This window comes from Limulus polyphemus, unplaced genomic scaffold (genome assembly GCF_000517525.1).
Source record: "Limulus polyphemus unplaced genomic scaffold, Limulus_polyphemus-2.1.2 Scaffold206, whole genome shotgun sequence".
In the NCBI taxonomy this organism is placed as follows: domain Eukaryota; kingdom Metazoa; phylum Arthropoda; class Merostomata; order Xiphosura; family Limulidae; genus Limulus; species Limulus polyphemus.
In genome coordinates, this window is record NW_013665816.1 from 441,604 (window position 1) to 452,735 (window position 11,132).

The following is an 11,132-nucleotide window of genomic DNA, read 5'->3' on the forward strand; positions in this document are numbered from 1 at the left end:
TGGATGGTTATTAATAGTTCGTTTATGTAATTTGATTTGAAGGCCTCAGCCATTTAATAATAAAAATATCAATATAACACGTTAAGGATAAGTAGCTGAAACATTGAAATTTTATATTAGTTTTCTTTATTTAACGAATAATACGATTTAAAAGTAATCACTTAATGGAAAATAGTATTCTTAATTATACTTCTCATGAGATAATACTGTTAGACTTATCTAGTCCCTTAGTGATGGTTGGAACACTATTTATATAAGCTGTTTATTTCAAAATTATTATTATAATAGTATTTCTGTATGCTTACTATTTTCAAATGCTAATTGTCATAGCATGTACGCCTTTTATAAGCCGGTGAAAAGTTATCACAATCGTTGTTGTATCATATGGCTTTTATAAATAGTATTCCAACCAATGCTGTGTTTGTTGTATCACATCCGGCCTGAAGCTATGGATTGAGCAAAACTCGTTATCAGCAATAGATACAATGAATATAATGTGGTTAAAATATTATTATTACACGCTCTCCTAATTCTTGAAAATCTATAAGGGACAAGCTAAAGAATGTAGTGTTGAAAAATCTAATAGGTCTAATACTAATGTCTTATGACAATAATAATTATTTTTTCAAACGCATGCTGAAATTACTTTTAAAATTAATACAACACGATATCTTTCTCCATAATATAATTTTTGTTATAACTCGACATTTCGTTCCACAGTTTCTTCAGGAGTGTTATCTTACAAATATCATAATTAGAATACATTTGAATTATGCGGTAAAATAGAACGTAAATAGGAGAGTACCTAGAACATACATAGCATGGATTTCTTAAACACTTTACATTGTTAAAATCACATGATTTGAACAATATTTATGATCAACAAAAGATAGCAATTATATATACAGTATATACTAGCGAAAGTGCCCTCCTTCACTCGGGTTATTAGGTTGATTTAGTCTAGCTGACTATGTCAATGTGTGTAGCCCCCCAGTGGCACAGCGGTATGTCTGCAGACTTACAACGCTAGAAACCGGGTTTCGATACCAGTGGTGGGCAGAGCACAGATAGCTCATTGTGTAGCTTTGTGCTTAACTTCAAACAAACAGAGTGTGTATTCTCAACCCATTTTAGCATAAAAGTATAACTTATATACTTTTGTTGCTCCTTTACGGATGTGGCCCATTTATAAAGGTAACCCCCCTCTGACTTGTTTTCCGATTTTAAACTTAAATAATAAAATCACATAATAAAAACAAACCTCTTTAATTAACGGAGTCTCTGAATTAGAAAACAGCAAATATTTTTTTTCAATTTCATAGTTTATACATTTCATTATATACTTTCAACACATAGCCTCTTAACAACAATATTAGGTTATACTTTTATTGCTAAGCAACATGATATAAAAGCCTTTGTTGGAATGCATTGTTACCAAAACGAACTGGCTTTACTATATATTAAAAGTTGTTATATTAAAAAAACACTTCTTTCTATGTGGTTTTTCGCTATCTTGCCTCATTAAAAAGATGCGCACGCACGCACGTGCGTGTCTGTCTGTCTGTCTGTGATTTATATCTATAATGTATAATATAAGAAACCAATTCTTTTCTACGTGTTTTTTCGCTAGCTTGTCCCGTTAAAAAGATGCGCACGTGCCTGCGCGCAAGCAAGTGGATAAGTGACAATACTTAGGTGTACACCCTCAGGGTCCACTTAGTATGGTGCATAATTTCAGGTTTCTAGGTTCTTTCCTCTTGGAGCTATAGCTATCACATTTCTTTTCTATGTGGTTTTTCGCATAAAAAGATGCGCACGCGCATGAGCGTTCGCACGTAGATAAGTAATAATACCCAGGTGTAAACCCCCAGGATCCACTTAGTATAAGTGCAAAATTTCAGGTTTCTAGGTTCTTTCCTCTTGGAGCTATGGCAGTTACACATAAATGAACATACGCGCGCGTACGCACACACGTACATGTCTGTTTGTGATTTTTATTTGGGATATAATGAAACAACTTCTTTTCTATGTGGTTTCTAGCTAGCTTGCCTGATTAAAAAGATGTGCATGCGCACACGCACCTGGATAAATAATAATACCTAGGTGCACACCCTCAAGGTCCACTTAGTATGTGTGCTAAGGTTTCTAGGTTCTTCCCTTTTGAGTTATGGCGGTCAAACACACACAGACACGCCCTTTTATTATTATATATACATTGTCAACAAGTCTGCGTTTCGATGGGACAACAGTAAATCTATGAACTTACAACTTTAAAATCAGAGGATCAATTCCCCTCGATGAACTCACCAAACAGCATATTGTGGCTTTGCTCTGACATAAACAAATTCATTAATCTCAATAAAAGGTAAATTCGGGTCATATTATCGCGTGAAAACCCTTATACAAGTTTCTTCACAAATGCCAACCTGTGTATATATTAATTTTTTTTTCTCAGAGATCAAATTAAATTATTTAATTTTACGATCTAAAAATATTGTACTTTATGGAGAAAACTCTGACCATCATAGCGTTAGTGTATCATACTTTACGGTAGACATAATGATCATTGTAACGTTAGAATATTATACTTAAATGTACTTGTTTTCAGACTGTGTAAAAGCGTTATGTAGAAGGTACAAAAGCTAAAATTTATAACATTCGCTAACTGATCTAAAACTGACACAAGCATTTATAAAGTAATTTATTGCGTCCTATACTCAAATTGTCAGACTTCTCTCCCTTCTTTCTTTCTCAGTTGAAAAGTGCTACAAATAATCTACATTTTATATAGAGCGTCAACTCATTGCTCTTTCAAGCTCCGTTACAACAGAGGCCAACACAACACTGGAGACGTTGTGTCAGCCCATAACTCCAAGCAGGGTTCTTTTCTTTAATAAAACTTTTTTAACATCTTGGGGAGACGGACGATAAGCGTTACTATGGGTGTCAAACCTATGGTACCTCAAATTCCTTAAAAGTTATTTGAATTCATTCCTTAAAAGTTATTTGAATTCAATCCCCCCTTCTCCCTTGCCGGTCCCTTGAGAGATTTGTTTCTCTGTTACTGCTGCTGTTTCGTTTAGCACAACCTGAAAGGCTTTGTACTTCCTTCGACAACCGTGAAATTTACGACACACTTTTAAAATGGCTTTCACTGTTCCACCTCAAGATGAGTAGAATAAAAAAAGTTATTGAGATGAGAAAGTAGAACTCAGCTCCATCTGTGTATGTAAGGCACAACCACTTTGCTATCTGCGGGTAATGTTAGCCAGCAAAACTGATATCTTTATTAAGGTTACTAGTTGGAATTTTATGACCTGAAGTTAAAAGGAACCAATAAATAGGGAAACAATCAACAGGAGTGACTTCTGTTTAGCCAGTGAATTTTACTGTATGTTTAACTTTCAAAACATGAATCCCACATACATACATTACTTTTTGTTTACTTACTTTATCCTTAGTAATGTTAGGAGGTAAATAGAAGTATGTGCAAATGTATGTGTGTGTGTGTGTGTATACGTACATGTCGTAAAAATACGAATACTACTAATAATAACAACAATATTTTGACTATTTTGCCACAATGTATTTAAATATAAAACAGAAGAGTGGTAAGTGCATTTTGTAATGATTACAGGTTTAGATATGCTATGTTATCACTTGTTTGAATAGGTCATTGTGCCACTTGTTTAGATAGGTCATTATGTCACGTGTTTAGGTATGTTATTATGTCATTATGTCGCCTGCTTAGATAGGTCACTGTGTCACGTATTTAGGTATGTTATTGTGTCATTTGTTTAGATATGTCATTATGTCACGTGTTTAGGTGTGTCATTATGTCACTTGCTTACATAGATCATTATGTCACGTATTTTGGTATGTTATTTGTTTAGTCATTTGTTTAGATATGTCACTTGTTTAGATAGGTTATTATGTCACTTGTTTAGAAAAGTCATTATGTCACACGTTTAGATAGGTCATTATGTCACGTGTTTAGGTATGTCATTATGTCACTTGTTTAGATAGTTCATTGTTTCACGTGTTTAGGTATATCATTACGTCACGTGTTTAGATAGATTATTATGTTACTTGTTTAGATGGGTCATTATGTCACGTATTTAGATATGTCGTTAAGACGCCTGCTTAAATGGGTCATTAGACAACTGGACTGGTTTATTGAAAAGATAAAGACGAACTCGTGAATGGTGATTATCTTTTCTACTTAATTCTGTTGTTGAATTCTTTGCTACTCTTTGTACGAAATGGTCGAAGAACATCTATTTCACATTTTACCAAAGACATGCCAAATAGTGTCAAATTCTTGACAAGGTAGGTTGGCACTAATATCAAAAACTATATATATTTTATTAACCCTTTGTCATAGAGACCATGTGCATTATGTTTGTGAGAGTATCGTGTACAGGCTTACAAGTCTGTAGTTATCCGTTTCAACAAACACCTGAGAAATTTAACGTTAAAAGTACTTCAAGCGAATCAACCACAAAATGATCTAAATCTTAGTAACTGTTGTAAGATTGCCAGCTATTGGTCGTAAATTGATAAAAATCTAAATAATGGTTGTAAGGCTATTTATTATTGGTTGACTAGGTTGTAACGTGAACATGTCGGTTTCTTGTGTGACTAGGCTTAACTATAAGAAAGAGTATAAGGAAAATTTTGTTCTTTTTTATAAGTGAAGCAGGAGAAAATAAAACAGACAGGGGAAGCAAACCTGTGCTGACCGCATGAAAGGCAGTCATCCAGGATGTCTTTTGTAAGGTGGCTGAAAAAGGCTAGCGACAACGCTGACCCCTGCTGAGGAGGATCTGCTTTATCATCTACTGGATTTTCTACTTAACACTGGTGGGTTTCCAAGACTTAAACGTCAGTTTCTGACCGAGATATTTGTTTGCAATACGAAATGTTTGAGTTTTGAATTGACAAACTTCTGGCCCTAAACATTCGTGAAAAGGTCTGTTGAATACAAATGTTAATTTTTACTCGACTGTTTACGTGTAATTCCTATATCGTCTTCTACTAAATATGCTAAGTAGTTTATGCTTATTTTAATTACGGTATTGTTTTACAGACTACAGTAAAAAAAATAAAAATCTTATCAGATTTACTCACGATTGTGGCCTTACATAGATAAGACCAAGCGTGTTATGATATACAAACTTTATATTACCGTCAACCGTAGAATTATATGTATCTTGCTACTGATCCAAGATATGCCTAAATAAAAATAGACTGAAATTGTATTTGATTAATAAAAAATGAAGTACTGAACATTTTAAACTATTCTATTGCGATGTTTTAGACAATTTTTAGCCTAACGACCAAGAACTTTTCATTAAGAAAGTCAATTGGATAACATAAGTAACCATTTATTATTACAGCAAGTGTTGTTTTTTTATGACATACATTACTTTTTAATATAATGTTTTTTACCACTAAAAGAGAAAGCTTTTAACCAGAGACTTGACTGTTTGTAACATTTGCTGACAAATTCTTCACTTTTTTATAATGAAAGGGTTCATTAGCATTTTAAATTAACACTCTTAAAGCTTGGGGTTTGTATAAAGTTGAAAACCGAGATGGCTTAATGAAATAGGCTTCTTGCCATGCATATAATTGTTTTGAAGAAGACTCATATTCTTTCTTTAAGTGTCACATATCTCCATCAGATGAAGATTTGGAGAAGGAAATGGGGTTAAGCTGGCTGCTCATACATTCTTCTACTTGTTAACTTACAACCCTCGGCGGAAAAGGGGTCTCGTCCCTTTAATGGTTATAGAACAACTCCAAGTGTACAGAGATAACTTAAAAGTAGGTCATTTGTTTTCTACGCTACCGCATGGTTTACAAACACTACGTATAGATTATGCTCACACTGGAGTTGACAGAATAAATGCACTAGTAGAGGTGGAGGGTAGTAAAATAAACAGTAAGGGGAAAATAATACAACATATGGTACGTATGGTGTTTATATGGGGGAGGAATGTCTTGAGAGGTAACCAGAAAGGTGCGCAATAGAAAGAAGATAGAGTTACACACGATGTGTAGTGTGTATACAAAGGTAAGATAGTTCAGTATGAACACAAGTGGGAAATAACACCACATACGTTATATAAAACACTGGTTCTCATCCTTCTTTTCACAAACCAAATACATTATCGCTGATCTCCCATATTAAGTTAAGCCTATCTGTGGAACCTGGTCTTACAGTGTATAAATACGATAGTGACATAGATAATTATGCAAGTTAAAGACATTTTCAAATAAAACATTATTTTTATTTAGTCGAACCCGGTATCGTTTCTAACACCAAAGAAAACGTAGCATTATAAAAGCTGTTTAATGTAGATAAAAGAGGTAAGATAGCGTAGAGCGTACATTAGAAGAAACATAGTACTAAAAAGTTAGTTAGTGTGTACATGAGTAGGAAGATAATGTTAAAGACATTGTTAGAACATATATTAGAAGAAACATAGTACTAAAAAAGCTAGTTATTGTGTACATGAGTAGGAAGATAATGCTAAAGACATTGTTAGAACATATATTAGAAGAAACATAGTACTAAAAAAGTTAGTTAATGTGTACATGAGTAGGAAGATGATGTTAAAGACATTGTTTAGAACGTATATTAGAAGAAACATAGTACTAAAAAGGTGAGTTAGTGTGTACATAAGTAGGAAGATAATGCTAAAGACATTGTTAGAACGTATATTAGAAGAAACATAGTACTAAAAAGGTGAGTTAGTGTGTACATGAGTAGGAAGATAATGCTAAAGACATTGTTCAGAACGTATATTAGAAGAAACATAGTAGTATAAATAAGAAAGTGCTGTTAAGAAGAACAAAGAAAACTATGTTTATGATGAAATGTTTCTCTTTATAGATTATTTCCATGACTATACCAATATGATAATTCATGTATATGTGTGTATATATATGGTACGTGTAATTTCTGGCTTATCTAGTTTTTTAACCCCTTTCTGAAAATAATTTCATTTGAGTTGAAAAATCAAAGTATTGTAATGCTTTAGATAGAAAAAGTTATCCCTTGTTACATGTAATTAATATTTTATATGTTAATATTTAAATTACATTAGCCTTATAAAGTACTACGTATCGCAAAAACAAGTACAAAATATCCTACAATGCTATTATATAAATAATAAATAGCAATTTAAATAGTTGATAACTAACAGAACTGTACGAAGAACAATGTATCTTCGGATAAACAGGAATATAATTGGCAGCACCGTGTATATTGTACGATAAACAATGTACCTTCGGATAAACAGGAATATAATTGGTAGCACCATGTATATTGTACGAAGAACAATGTATCTTCGGATAAACAGGAATATAATTGGCAGCACCGTGTATATTGTACGATAAACAATGTACCTTCGGATAAACACGAATATAATTGGTAGATCCAGGTATATTGTACGAAGAACAATGTACCTTCGGATAAACAGGAATATAATTGGTAGCTCCAGGTATATTGTACGAAGAACAATGTACCTACGGATAAACAGGAATATAATTGGTAGCTCCAGGTATATTGTACGAAGAACAATGTATTTTCGGATAAACAGGAATATAATTGGTAGCTCCATGTATATTGTACGAGGAACAATGTATTTTCGGATAAACAGGAATATAATTGGTAGCTCCATGTATATTGTACGAGGAACAACGTACCTTCGGATAAATAGAAATATAATTGGTAGCGCCAGGTATATTGTACGAAGAACAATGTATTTTCGGATAAACAGGAATATAATTGGTAGCCCCAGGTATATTGTACGAAGAACAATGCACCTTTGGATAAACAGAAATATAACTGGTAGCACCATGTATATTGTACGAAGAAGTCACTTCAATTGTTAGGTTGTAAGACATTCGTACAGAACAATTATTAGTTAAAATGAGTTAAGAGTTTGACACTCGCTATATTGTTGCAATAAACTACTTAATTATCCTACAGAAGTTTGTTAAATTCAAAATGATATTTGCATTTTCCCATGTTGTGATGTGGGTATCGTTTCTGTTTCTATTTTTTCAGATCATATTTATAGTGTATTTTTCATATATAAAATAACAAGTGGTTCAGAAATAAACACCCACTTCTACCCACTACACCACGTGTTGTGATTATAGGTGAGCAATACCTCTTCAATTAACATAATTTTGTTTAAAAGAAACATTCATATTCATGATGTATTTGTACTAATATCAAATTTTTATCACCCTTATCATAATTTGTACTTAAGTTTAGTTAGGTATTTATTACTAATGTTATAGTAAACATGCGATTTATTTGTACGTTTTTGGGAGAGAGAAAAAATGTTGTAACTACTAGAAAATAAAAAAATGTCAAACGATTCTCTATACTGTCATTAGAATGTCGTAGTTCATGTGTATATATTTAACTTATAGGAGATTCAACACATTGCTCCAAACAACTTGAGATATCAGTTGACGAGGTTTTTGGTTTGTAATGGTCTATAACCATTTTAATTGAAGCAGGAACAGTAATGTTTACTACTATTAATGTTGTTAAAGTGCAGCATCCTGTTCAAGCAGCTGCAACTCGAGAACTTCTCCAAAGTTAAGATACCTTTTAGGCATGTTGCTAATGTTACAAGCCCTTTTCTTAGTAACTAACAAAATATTACAAAAGAGTTAACACTAATCTTGTTAAACTGCAATAGATCTGAGGAATTTGCGAAAACACGAAAATGGCGGATGTCAAGGTGTTGACAAACCAGTTGGTAAACGTAACAAAATATTTATTTTGGTAACGTGTAAAAATGGAACGCATTGATATATATAAAATGTGATATCTAGTCTCACTGTTTTAAGTATTATATGTGTATGTATGTGCATAATACATTGCTTATACCCATTAGAGGTATTAGTGTTAAAACAAAGTGCACTATGCACAAATTTTTATTCCTAACTGGTTATCTTTACTTTCTTAGTTATTTTTTATCAAATGGAAATTTTTAAGCGTATTGGTTTGTGCTTATGAGCAAGGATATACTTTTTAAATTTATATTTTGTTAATTTTAGTTTTAAGGTAATCATAGATGACAATAAATATACAGGTTTTTAGTCACATTAGGTTTTGTTTACACAACTCTTTAGATAGCAAAGTTAAATTTCTTAGTCTGTAAGTGAAATAGTTCAAGAACATTACTTTTCAAAAACGTAATTTTACTTAACTAAAATGGTAAGTAAATTCATATAGTATTATTGCGCACGATTAGGTTTCATATCTCTGAATAATTTTATGTTGCTTTTCTTTCAAAAAACATAATTAATGTTGTACAAACGTACACAACCATTTTACATGTACACCAATTTTTACAAGGACTTTGACTAGTTTAGTTGTATTCGGTGTAATGACTAATTATCATTACTTAAAACGTATTGTTTTTACTTAGCAAATCCAGTTTATTTAGTATCACTGTGTAAGAATGGTATTTTGTAACATTCCCATGTCTTTAACCAATCCTCATTATTCAATGATCCCATGAGAAAAATATTAGTAAAAATTTATTTTAAACACGGTGAGTTAAAATATGACTTTAATACTTTTGTTTCATATTATTAGTGACACAGCAGCATATCTGCGGAGTTACAACACAAGAAACCGGATTTCGATACCTGTGGTGGGCAGATCACAGATAGCCCATTATGTAGCTTAATACCGGTGCTTAATCACAAACAAATAAAATCATTAGTATTTGGCTCAGCTATTTATCCTAGTGTACCTGTTTTACCAGTTAGACATTTTTATATAACATATTACTGTCAATCCTACAGTGTTTTTATATGGATATTAATTGTTGTGCTTATCACTAATGTATATATATCTTTATAATTAGTTGAACATTTTATAATCCATTAAGCTGGTCTTTTTATTCTATTGTTTCTCAATATCATCCCGACAGGTGAAAGAAGTCAGAAAAGGAAAACGTGGAACCACAATTAGTTTCATTCAACTTTTGATGAAATAGGGAGATTCAAATAGACTTATGATGATCCAGATGATTAACTGTGCATTGCTTGATGCATAAAGCTTTTAATCAAATTCTCTTCAGCCAATCAATGACTCGTGTGATTAATATAACTGTTTACTAATTTACAAGACAGCAGATTCTTTAAAATATTCCGACATCATGTTCGGATGTAATATTTTTAAGTTACAGAATGTTGTTTTCTATGAATTATAGATAGGATGATGCAAAATTACAGAATTTATTATTCTTTTTTTTTTACGAAATTTCTGTGTTTATGTTTCATAAACTTACTTTTCCATAATTTATTGTAAGAAAAGAGAATTATCATTAACTTAACGCGAAAAACTTTTTGAAACATGTTTTCGAAGGTTACTGCGTATTTGAAATTATTTAACAACGTATACTTCCCATGATATAAGTGAGTTGTTTGGTGAACCAACATTTACTACACCTCTTTCATCTCTATGCTCTGTACTTCCCATGAAATAAGTGAGTTGTTTGGTGAACCAACATTTACTACACCTCTTTGATCTCTATGCTCTGTACTTCCCATGATATAAGTGAGTTATTTGGTGAACCAATATTCTACACACCATGTCCCTATCTTTCATCTCTATGCTCTGTAATTCTCATGATATAAGTGAGTTATTTGGTGAACCAGTATTCTACTCACCATGGCCCTATCTTTCATCTCTATGCTCTGTACTTCCCATGATATAAGTGAGTTATTTGGTGAACCACTATTCTACTCACCATGTCCCTATCTTTCATCTCTATGCTCTGTACTTCTCATGATATAAGTGAGTTATTTGGTGAACCAACATTTACTACACCTCTTTGATCTCTATGCTCTGTACTTCCCATGATATAAGTGAGTTGTTTGGTGAACCAACATTTACTACACCTCTTTGATCTCTATGCTCTGTACTTCCCATGATATAAGTGAGTTATTTGGTGAACCAACATTTACTACACCTCTTTCATCTCTATGCTCTGTACTTCTCATGATATAAGTGAGTTATTTGGTGAACCAACATTTACTACACCTCTTTCATCTCTATGCTCTGTACTTCTCATGATATAAGTGAG

The 11,132-nt window shown here is 32.5% G+C and overlaps 1 long non-coding RNA gene across 1 annotated transcript in view; it reads right to left on the minus strand.

Moving 5' to 3' along the window:
• Positions 1 to 1,435: 1,435 nt before the first annotated feature.
• LOC111085024 overlaps positions 1,436 to 11,132 on the minus strand; it is a 24,329-nt gene continuing 14,632 nt past the window's right edge. The window contains exon 3 of the long non-coding RNA XR_002609881.1: positions 1,436 to 1,448. This is a non-coding gene — a long non-coding RNA (uncharacterized LOC111085024). The remainder of the gene's footprint in view (positions 1,449 to 11,132) is intronic.